Here is an 11945-nt window from a genome sequence, read left to right on the forward strand (position 1 = left end):
CAACAAGAACAACCGGTTATGGGTGGCCTTGTTGTTCAGGGTTTTAGGGGTGTACACTTTCTGACGGATATGACGTAGGAATAATTAAGGAAATAACTCTAAAATCACGCCCCCCAATTATGACGTAGGAATATTAATAAGCTTAGGGCATACGTCATAACAAAATAGGCCGCGCCCAAAAAACCCTACTATCTACTCCTGTGTGGTGCATTTTCTCTCTCTCTATCTGTGATTAAATCCTTACTTATATACATATGTCCATGAACGTTTCTGGAGCTCATGTACATCACATCACACGACGGGCCGTGATCTTTTCGGTCACTTTGATAGTTTTGCTCATGACAATCCTTTTCTATTGCGGCACGATGGCTGCCACCGAGGAAGGAAAGTCGTCCGCAGTTGGCTGCAAGCTTGCCTGAAGCGCAGGAAAGGACTTACTCGCGACGTGCCACTTAAAGACTGAAGAAGTGGGGGTCGGCCTCACCGAGAGCCCTGAGGATTAGCTCACGTGGTAGAGCGCTCGCTTAGCATTGTAGCGTTATGTTGGGTGTATTTGGATAAGAGCATTTGGGCTCTGAGCTAAAGCACTGATCTAAAGAAAACCTCTCCCCCCCAAAGTTATCAGATTCCCTTAGCTCATCAGCTTGGAACTGGTTTGCATCAAAGTGACAGTTTTGGGGAGGATGGCACCAAGAAGAGGCCAAATAGTTTGGAATTCTGCTATGAGATGTCTGGACAAAGGGGCCTGTAGGTGATAAAAACTCTTTGAAGTGGACGAGAGCCGAAATCCCGACATAGAGCTACGAACCCAGGCCAACCGGCATTTCCAAAAGATGGCATGGATTGACATCAGTCATAAATCAAGCCCCCCTCCAATAGGACACTGGGGGCTGAAACCGAAATCCAATCTCAAAAACTCAAGAACCAATCACCTCTTGATCTGACAGACTATAAGGAACAGCGGACAGTCTTTATCGCTCTCTCTCACCTGAACCAGTAACTCGCTGCCACAGCTCAACCTGTAGCTCTGTTGCCAGAACCGGAACCAGAAACCAACTAAGTCTTTGCCGGCAACAGAAGAGTTAAACTGGGAGAAGGAGATTGAGCCGTACGAAGAATTCTTTTAAAGGACTTTATTAAATAAAGAACTTTACAGACTGCGCTGCCCGCCTGTGCCCACCTGATCAGTGGAGTTTTACAGCTGGACAATTGACTAAGTCGACTGTATACGAAAGTGTCAGTCATTTAAATAGCTATTTGAGTCTTAAGAAACTTGACCCTTGGAACAAACACGGCCCTGCTTTCCTCAAAGACTTTGTCTTCAAATAAGTACGGTGAGAGACCCTGCTTGCCAAGAAGATTTTGTGCAAAACCTTGGAGCCTTCAAACCAGTGGAAAATCTGTTTGGAAACGACTCTACTTTCGCGAAACCCCAACTTCCAGGTGTATCGACTGAGTGGAAGTTCTTGGACAAAGCCGAACTGGACTGCCTTTGTTCCAAACCACACGGACCTCGTGCCGTGTGCTGTTATCTGAGCCCGAAGCCAGAGAGGCCTCTCTGCGACGAAGTTCAGATAAGTTTAACAGTTTGGAGTTCATGATTCATGACATTTGAGAAATCAATTAGAAATGTTAATCTGTGATTCATAACTCTAGAATGTGTAATATCATTTAGTTTTCTTAAATATAAATGTGTGTTGCATTAAACTGTTTTGTTGATAATTTTAGAAATAAAATCTGTCAACGCCGAGAAATATCTTCTCATTCCTGTTTAACTGTTTAGTCTGAAATTGACACAAGTTAATAGACATTAGATTATTGGTGGCCCTGCCTATCCTTAATCATTGAATAATAATCAGTTAAGGGAAATTGTGGTAACAAGTAATGATAGGATCTTTCTCGGCACCTAAACGTGAATGAGACTGATATATATATAACGAGAAGTTACCTGACATAAATACTAACCTGCGTAGTTATTTAATGTCTGACTAATAATACTAACGAGAGACTCACCTTCGTCTTACTAACCGGTATTGTAGTCAATGTGTTTATAACCTTTTTTATTTAACGATTTGTGTTATCATATGTGATCCCATGGTCTTTGATTTGGTCACGGAAGTGATTTGTTTTCGATTTGTTGATCTAGAGTTGAATTGTAATTAGTTTTTCCCTTTTGTATAATTAGTGTAGTGCTACATTTAGTCTTTGTTTTGAATACATTTGACAATTTATATCTTTGGAATTGGTGTCTGCGTCCAATTATTACAGAAATTGAGTTCTACAAGATTCCAGGATTCGTGATAAGGTGATACTCTAAATTCACTTCTTTAATTGAAATGTATAAGTGTACCTTACGCTACAGCATGCGAGAGGCAGCGGGATCGATGCCCGCATTCTCCAAGGCCTCAGGCGCTCGTGCCCCGGTTTCGGGGGAGAGTCGCTCACTTTTCTTGCCGCAGACACAGGCGCAAGGCATTGCCTGTTTGCCGTAAGGTTATCAGACACAACGCGCCGGCGACGGCTGCAGCATTAGCACGCCGGCTGGCCCTTCCGAAGTTCCCCAAAAACGACCGAGATGCCGCTTCGACGTCGTAACCCCAGGAACGACCGCAAAGGCACTCCAACCCTCAATCTTCCGATCCGAAGTCAGACCGAAGAGACTGTATGATGTTTTAGATTAAAGATAGTATGCAGACCGAGCAAGTTAGATTTATCGAGCTAGCAAACAGCCATTGAGGCACCTGTTCGGGACGTACCCTGTAGACATTCCTGTCAACGATAAAAGGATCAAACGGTGGAGAAAAAGCCCGCAGGATGTTTGTCAAAACTCTGTTTGTGGACTGAATGGCTTTCCCAGATTGGCAGGGACTGTTTTTGGTATTGACTGAGGGACAGTTGTAAAAGACAACCTCTCACCGGACCTCTGGCATACACCAAAGAAAGCCACCCCACCTCTCCCCCGGATCTCACAAAACACAATCCCCCCCGCCCCCAGGGAAGACAGACCGCAATCGGACTCGGGCTTGCACCTTTTGATTGGATGAACGGCCGCAAACATTCTATGTCATTTTCTTTTAAAGCTTCACTCGTGCTTGTAAAAAACCGAGGTCTCACTGAAAGAATGCCCTGACGTGGTTGCTTCCAAGCTAGCTGGTTAACAAAGTTCCTTTTCGCTTTAACGATGATTTCCAAGAAGGGAAATAATCTATCTGTAATCTGTCAACACAGGCACCTTCTTCTCCGTTAAGCCACGCGGTCACCACCAGGAAGATGAACGCACCAGGCCGACCCGGAGTTTTCACCAATTCGTCTCCAAGCCTCCCAAGAGGGAACATAGACAGACACAGGCCCTCAGGCAGGGAGACCACCGGGTCACCGCTGCTGCCCCTGCCAAGGGCCCCAGGTCCCACCGAGACTTGAACTCAGATCGCTGGATTCAGAGTCCAGAGTGCTAACCATTACACCATGGAACCAAGCCCGCTGCCCACCTCTTGCCCGTGATGAAGGTTTCTGCTCTACGCACACGTCTCGCTCTGTCGCACGGCCAAGTCCAGAGTGAGCCAAGTTGCGCCCAGAGTGCTGCGTGTGGCGGGTCACTTCCGGAGCCGTCTCTGGTGGTATAGTGGTCAGGATTCGGTGCTCTCACCGCTGCGGCCCGGGTTCGATTCCTGGTCAGGGAAAGTGGATCTGTTGCTCTTCCCCTAGGACCTGTGTGGTGCATTTTCTCTCTCTCTATCTGTGATTAAATCCTTACTTATATACATATGTCCATGAACGTTTCTGGAGCTCATGTAAATCACATCACACGACAGGCGGTGTTCTTTTCGGTCACTTTGAAAGTTTTGCTCATGACAATCCTTTTCTATTGCGGCACGATGGCTGCCACCGAGGAAGGAAAGTCGTCCGCAGTTGGCTGCAAGCTTGCCTGAAGCGCAGGAAAGGACTTACTCGCGACGTGCCACTTAAAGACTGAAGAAGTGGGGGTCGGCCTCACCGAGAGCCCTGAGGATTAGCTCACGTGGTAGAGTGCTCGCTTAGCATTGTAGCGTTATGTTGGGTGTATTTGGATAAGAGCATTTGGGCTCTGAGCTGAAGCACTGATCTAAAGAAAACCTCTCCCCCCGAAAGTTATCAGATTCCCTTAGCTCATCAGCTTGGAACTGGTTTGCATCAAAGTGACAGTTTTGGGGAGGATGGCACCAAGAAGAGGCCAAATAGTTTGGAATTCTGCTATGAGATGTCTGGAGAAAGGGGCCTGTAGGTGATAAAAACTCTTTGAAGTGGACGAGAGCCGAAATCCCGACATAGAGCTACGAACCCAGGCCAACCGGCATTTCCAAAAGATGGCATGGATTGACATCAGTCATAAATCAAGCCCCCCTCCAATAGGACACTGGGGGCTGAAACCGAAATCCAATCTCAAAAACTCAAGAACCAATCACCTCTTGATCTGACAGACTATAAGGAACAGCGGACAGTCTTTCTCGCTCTCTCTCACCTGAACCAGTAACTCGCTGCCACAGCTCAACCTGTAGCTCTGTTGCCAGAACCGGAACCAGAAACCAACTAAGTCTTTGCCGGCAACAGAAGAGTTAAACTGGGAGAAGGAGATTGAGCCGTACGAAGAATTCTTTTAAAGGACTTTATTAAATAAAGAACTTTACAGACTGCGCTGCCCGCCTGTGCCCACCTGATCAGTGGAGTTTTACAGCTGGACAATTGACTAAGTCGACTGTATACGAAAGTGTCAGTCATTTAAATAGCTATTTGAGTCTTAAGAAACTTGACCCTTGGAACAAACACGGCCCTGCTTTCCTCAAAGACTTTGTCTCCAAATAAGTACGGTGAGAGACCCTGCTTGCCAAGAAGATTTTGTGCACAACCTTGGAGCCTTCAAACCAGTGGAAAATCTGTTTGGAAATGACTCTACTTTCGCGAAACCCCAACTTCCAGGTGTATCGACTGAGTGGAAGTTCTTGGACAAAGCCGAACCGGACTGCCTTTGTTCCAAACCACACGGACCTCGTGCCGTGTGCTGTTATCTGAGCCCGAAGCCAGAGAGGCCTCTCTGCGACGAAGTTCAGATAAGTTTAACAGTTTGGAGTTCATGATTCATGACATTTGAGAAATCAATTAGAAATGTTAATCTGTGATTCATAACTCTAGAATGTGTAATATCATTTAGTTTTCTTAAATATAAATGTGTGTTGCATTAAACTGTTTTGTTGATCATTTTAGAAATAAAATCTGTCAACGCCGAGAAATATCTTCTCATTCCTGTTTAACTGTTTAGTCTGAAATTGACACAAGTTAATAGACATTAGATTATTGGTGGCCCTGCCAATCCTTAATCATTGAATAATAATCAGTTAAGGGAAATTGTGGTAACAAGTAATGATAGGATCTTTCTCGGCACCTAAACGTGAATGAGACTGATATATATGTAACGAGAAGTTACCTGACATAAATACTAACCTGCGTAGTTATTTAATGTCTGACTAATAATACTAACGAGAGACTCACCTTCGTCTTACTAACCGGTATTGTAGTCAATGTGTTTATAACCTTTTTTGTTTAACGATTTGTGTTATCATATGTGATCCCATGGTCTTTGATTTGGTCACGGAAGTGATTTGTCTTCGATTTGTTGATCTAGAGTTGAATTGTAATTAGTTTTTCCCTTTTGTATAATTAGTGTAGTGCTACATTTAGTCTTTGTTTTGAATACATTTGACAATTAATATCTTTGGAATTGGTGTCTGCGTCCAATTATTACAGAAATTGAGTTCTACAAGATTCCAGGATTCGTGATAAGGTGATACTTTAAATTCACTTCTTTAATTGAAATGTATAAGTGTACCTTACGCTACAGCATGCGAGAGGCAGCGGGATCGATGCCCGCATTCTCCAAGGCCTCAGGCGCTCGTGCCCCGGTTTCGGGGGAGAGTCGCTCACTTTTCTTGCCGCAGACACAGGCGCAAGGCATTGCCTGTTTGCCGTAAGGTTATCAGACACAACGCGCCGGCGACGGCTGCAGCATTAGCACGCCGGCTGGCCCTTCCGAAGTTCCCCAAAAACGACCGAGATGCCGCTTCGACGTCGTAACCCCAGGAACGACCGCAAAGGCACTCCAACCCTCAATCTTCCGATCCGAAGTCAGACCGAAGAGACTGTATGATGTTTTAGATTAAAGATAGTATGCAGACCGAGCAAGTTAGATTTATCGAGCTAGCAAACAGCCATTGAGGCACCTGTTCGGGACGTACCGTGTAGAAATTCCTGTCAACGATAAAAGGATCAAACGGTGGAGAAAAGCCCGCAGGATGTTTGTCAAAACTCTGTTTGTGGACTGAATGGCTTTCCCAGATTGGCAGGGACTGTTTTTGGTATTGACTGAGGGACAGTTGTAAAAGACAACCTCTCACCGGACCTCTGGCATACACCAAAGAAAGCCACCTCACCTCTCCCCCGGATCTCACAAAACACAATCCCCCCCGCCCCCAGGGAAGACAGACCGCAATCGGACTCGGGCTTGCACCTTTTGATTGGATGAACGGCCGCAAACATTCTATGTCATTTTCTTTTAAAGCTTCACTCGTGCTTGTAAAAAACCGAGGTCTCACTGAAAGAATGCCCTGACGTGGTTGCTTCCAAGCTAGCTGGTTTACAAAGTTCCTTTTCGCTTTAACGATGATTTCCAAGAAGGGAAATAAATCTATCTGTAATCTGTCAACACAGGCACCTTCTTCTCCGTTAAGCCACGCGGTCACCACCAGGAAGATGAACGCACCAGGCCGACCCGGAGTTTTCGCCAATTCGTCTCCAAGCCTCCCAAGAGGGAACATAAACAGGCCTTATTCGCAGACACAGGCCCTCACGCAGGGAGACCACCGCTTCACCGCCGCTGCCCCTGCCAAGGGCCCCAGGTCCCATCGAGACTTAAACTCGGATCGCTGGATTCAGAGTCCAGAGTGCTAACCATTACTCCATGGGACCAAGCCCGCTGCCCTCCTCTTGCCCGTGACGAAGGTTTCTGCTCTACGCACACGTCTCATCTGTTGCACAGCCAAGTCCAGATTGAGCCAAGTTGCGCCCAGAGTGCTGCGTGTGGCGGGTCACTTCCGGAGCCGTCCCTGGTGGTCTAGTGGTCAGGATTCGGCGCTCTCACCGCCGCGGCCCGGGTTCGATTCCCGGTCAGGGAAGGTGGATCTGTTGCTCTTCCCATAGGACCTGTGTGGTGCATTTTCTCTCTCTCTATCTGTGATTAAATCCTTACTTATATACATATGTCCATGAACGTTTCTGGAGCTCATGTAAATCACATCACACGACGGGCCGTGATCTTTTCGGTCACTTTGAAAGTTTTGCTCATGACAATCCTTTTCTATTGCGGCACGATGGCTGCCACTGAGGAAGGAAAGTCGTCCGCAGTTGGCTGCAAGCTTGCCTGAAGCGCAGGAAAGGACTTACTCGCGACGTGCCACTTAAAGACTGAAGAAGTGGGGGTCGGCCTCACCGAGAGCCCTGAGGATCAGCTCACGTGGTAGAGTGCTCGCTTAGCATTGTAGCGTTATGTTGGGTGTATTTGGATAAGAGCATTTGGGCTCTGAGCTGAAGCACTGATCTAAAGAAAACCTCAACCCCCCAAAGTTATCAGATTCCCTTAGCTCATCAGCTTGGAACTGGTTTGCATCAAAGTGACAGTTTTGGGGAGGATGGCACCAAGAAGAGGCCAAATAGTTTGGAATTCTGCTATGAGATGTCTGGAGAAAGGGGCCTGTAGGTGATAAAAACTCTTTGAAGTGGACGAGAGCCGAAATCCCGACATAGAGCTACGAACCCAGGCCAACCGGCATTTCCAAAAGATGGCATGGATTGACATCAGTCATAAATCAAGCCCCCCTCCAATAGGACACTGGGGGCTGAAACCGAAATCCAATCTCAAAAACTCAAGAACAAATCACCTCTTGATCTGACAGACTATAAGCAACAGCAGACAGTCTTTCTCGCTCTCTCTCACCTGAACCAGTAACTCGCTTCCACAGCTCAACCTGTAGCTCTGTTGCCAGAACCGGAACCAGAAACCAACTAAGTCTTTGCCGGCAACAGAAGAGTTAAACTGGGAGAAGGAGATTGAGCCGTACGAAGAATTCTTTTAAAGGACTTTATTAAATAAAGAACTTTACAGACTGCGCTGCCCGCCTGTGCCCACCTGATCAGTGGAGTTTTACAGCTGGACAATTGACTAAGTCGACTGTATACGAAAGTGTCAGTCATTTAAATAGCTATTTGAGTCTTAAGAAACTTGACCCTTGGAACAAACACGGCCCTGCTTTCCCCAAAGACTTTGTCTTCAAATAAGTACGGTGAGAGACCCTGCTTGCCAAGAAGATTTTGTGCACAACCTTGGAGCCTTCAAACCAGTGGAAAATCTGTTTGGAAACGACTCTACTTTCGCGAAACCCCAACTTCCAGGTGTATCGACTGAGTGGAAGTTCTTGGACAAAGCCGAACCGGACTGCCTTTGTTCCAAACCACACGGACCTCGTGCCGTGTGCTGTTATCTGAGCCCGAAGCCAGAGAGGCCTCTCTGCGACGAAGTTCAGATAAGTTTAACAGTTTGGAGTTCATGATTCATGACATTTGAGAAATCAATTAGAAATGTTAATCTGTGATTCATAACTCTAGAATGTGTAATATCATTTAGTTTTTTTAAATATAAATGTGTGTTGCATTAAACTGTTTTGTTGATCATTTTAGAAATAAAATCTGTCAACGCCGAGAAATATCTTCTCATTCCTGTTTAACTGTTTAGTCTGAAATTGACACAAGTTAATAGACATTAGATTATTGGTGGCCCTGCCTATCCTTAATCATTGAATAATAATCAGTTAAGGGAAATTGTGGTAACAAGTAATGATAGGATCTTTCTCGGCACCTAAACGTGAATGAGACTGATATATATATATATAACGAGAAGTTACCTGACATAAATACTAACCTGCGTAGTTATTTAATGTCTGACTAATAATACTAACGAGAGACTCACCTTCGTCTTACTAACCGGTATTGTAGTCAATGTGTTTATAACCTTTTTTGTTTAACGATTTGTGTTATCATATGTGATCCCATGGTCTTTGATTTGGTCACGGAAGTGATTTGTCTTCGATTTGTTGATCTAGAGTTGAATTGTAATTAGTTTTTCCCTTTTGTATAATTAGTGTAGTGCTACATTTAGTCTTTGTTTAGAATACATTTGACAATTTATATCTTTGGAATTGGTGTCTTCGTCCAATTATTACAGAAATTGACTTCTACAAGATTCCAGGATTCGTGATAAGGTGATACTATAAATTCACTTCTTTAATTGAAATGTATAAGTGTACCTTACGCTACAGCATGCGAGAGGCAGCGGGATCGATGCCCGCATTCTCCAAGGCCTCAGGCGCTCGTGCCCCGGTTTCGGGGGAGAGTCGCTCACTTTTCTTGCCGCAGACACAGGCGCAAGGCATTGCCTGTTTGCCGTAAGGTTATCAGACACAACGCGCCGGCGACGGCTGCAGCATTAGCACGCCGGCTGGCCCTTCCGAAGTTCCCCAAAAACGACCGAGATGCCGCTTCGACGTCGTAACCCCAGGAACGACCGCAAAGGCACTCCAACCCTCAATCTTCCGATCCGAAGTCAGACCGAAGAGACTGTATGATGTTTTAGATTAAAGATAGTATGCAGACCGAGCAAGTTAGATTTATCGAGCTAGCAAACAGCCATTGAGGCACCTGTTCGGGACGTACCCTGTAGAAATTCCTGTCAACGATAAAAGGATCAAAAGGTGGAGAAAAAGCCCGCAGGATGTTTGTCAAAACTCTGTTTGTGGACTGAATGGCTTTCCCAGATTGGCAGGGACTGTTTTTGGTATTGACTGAGGGACAGTTGTAAAAGACAACCTCTCACCGGACCTCTGGCATACACCAAAGAAAGCCACCTCACCTCTCCCCCGGATCTCACAAAACACAATCCCCCGCGCCCCCAGGGAAGACAGACCGCAATCGGACTCGGGCTTGCACCTTTTGATTGGATGAACGGCCGCAAACATTCTATGTCATTTTCTTTTAAAGCTTCACTCGTGCTTGTAAAAAACCGAGGTCTCACTGAAAGAATGCCCTGACGTGGTTGCTTCCAAGCTAGCTGGTTTACAAAGTTCCTTTTCGCTTTAACGATGATTTCCAAGAAGGGAAATAATCTCTCTGTAATCTGTCAACACAGGCACCTTCTTCTCCGTTAAGCCACACGGTCACCACCAGGAAGGTGAACGCACCAGGCCGACCCGGAGTTTTCGCCAATTCGTCTCCAAGCCTCCCAAGAGGGAACATAAACAGGCCTTATTCGCAGACACAAGCCCTCACGCAGGGAGACCACCGCTTCACCGCCGCTGCCCCTGCCAAGGGCCCCAGGTCCCACCGAGACTTGAACTCGGATCGCTGGATTCAGAGTCCAGAGTGCTAACCATTACACCATGGAACCAAGCCCGCTGCCCACCTCTTGCCCGTGACGAAGGTTTCTGCTCTACGCACACGTCTCGCTCTGTCGCACGGCCAAGTCCAGAGTGAGCCAAGTTGCGCCCAGAGTGCTGCGTGTGGCGGGTCACTTCCGGAGCCGTCCCTGGTGGTCTAGTGGTCAGGATTCGGCGCTCTCACCGCCGCGGCCCGGGTTCGATTCCCGGTCAGGGAAGGTGGATCTGTTGCTCTTCCCCTAGGACCTGTGAGTAGATAGTAGGGTTTTTTGGGCGCGGCCTATTTTGTTATGACGTATGCCCTAAGCTTATTAATATTCCTACGTCATAATTGGGGGGCGTGATTTTAGAGTTATTTCCTTAATTATTCCTACGTCATATCCGTCAGAAAGTGTACACCCCTAAAACCCTGAACAACAAGGCCACCCATAAAGACCCCCCCCCCCCCCTGAAGGCAACGCCCCGAAACTCTCCTCTCTATTTAAGACCCCGCGCTGCTTTTAGGCAATACCTCTTTAATTCTCAGCATCTGAAACATCCCGCTTCTTCAACATGTCCAGCGACATCAACATGAAACCCCGCAAGAAACAATCCCGGGCAAGGGTTCCTGTACTCACCAATTTGAAGATTGAACGCTCCTGGGTGTTGTTCTGGGGGGGTCGACGGGGTTACCGCTTTAAAAGGGATCCCAGCTATGTTGGAGTGGAGCTTTTTGCTTTGGGAGAGAAGGAGGGTACGTTGGAACCTTTTGAGACGGTGATTGAATACTCTTTTGAGGACTGGTTGAAGGTGATGGCATGGAGAGACCTGGGGCTTGTGGATAAGACTCTAGAAGGCTTGCAAGAGGGTCCAAGAGAAGGCGAAACGGAGTCTCCGACTCAGAGTTTTGAAAGGTGTGAATGGGAAAGCTTGCAGAACTACGGTACAGTGGTGAAGAGTCTATCTCTAACTACTGATCGTAAGGTTTTGTTTAGCAGTACCCTGATTACAAACCCTATTGAAGGGGTTGTGGAGGATCCAGAAAAACAGGTTACTGAAATTATGTTTGACGCCGTGGACTGGCCGTTCTTGAAAGAGGTCATAAACTGTATAAATGATGGTTTTGACATCTTGACCAAATGTTCACAACTGGATTCTGTTAGAAGGAGAATATGCTGGATTATGGATTATATATCCCCCTTGAATGACGACGACGATGATAAAACAGACGACCTGTGGGGGGTTGGAGGGGGGTCTGACGGCTCAGGGTCTACTCTCTTCTAAGAGGGCGGTGTGTCGTGACGTAGTGAAGAGATAGGATAAAAGGCGCAACAATTCATTCATGGTTTAAAATTAAAGAGAATGTCTTACCCGAAAGCTGCGGACGTCGACAGGCTCTACAGGCCTCTTCAAACCCGGGATCACCCCTGGTTCTATTCCCCAGATTTTGTATAC

At 46.5% G+C, this 11945-nt stretch overlaps 4 non-coding genes across 4 annotated transcripts; 2 read left to right on the forward strand and 2 right to left on the reverse strand.

Moving 5' to 3' along the window:
• Window positions 1-3401: 3401 nt before the first annotated feature.
• Window positions 3402-3473, reverse strand: trnaq-cug (transfer RNA glutamine (anticodon CUG)). The gene has a single exon. It is a non-coding gene; the product is annotated as a tRNA-Gln (tRNA).
• Window positions 3474-7130: 3657 nt separating this feature from the next.
• Window positions 7131-7202, forward strand: trnae-cuc (transfer RNA glutamic acid (anticodon CUC)). Its single transcript has one exon. It is a non-coding gene; the product is annotated as a tRNA-Glu (tRNA).
• A 3248-nt stretch (window positions 7203-10450) lies between these two features.
• Window positions 10451-10522, reverse strand: trnaq-cug (transfer RNA glutamine (anticodon CUG)). The gene has a single exon. It is a non-coding gene; the product is annotated as a tRNA-Gln (tRNA).
• A 135-nt stretch (window positions 10523-10657) lies between these two features.
• trnae-cuc (transfer RNA glutamic acid (anticodon CUC)) lies at window positions 10658-10729 on the forward strand. The gene has a single exon. It is a non-coding gene; the product is annotated as a tRNA-Glu (tRNA).
• The last annotated feature ends 1216 nt before the right edge of the window (window positions 10730-11945 follow it).

This window comes from Amia ocellicauda, chromosome 6, assembly GCF_036373705.1.
Source record: "Amia ocellicauda isolate fAmiCal2 chromosome 6, fAmiCal2.hap1, whole genome shotgun sequence".
Lineage (NCBI taxonomy): Eukaryota > Metazoa > Chordata > Actinopteri > Amiiformes > Amiidae > Amia > Amia ocellicauda.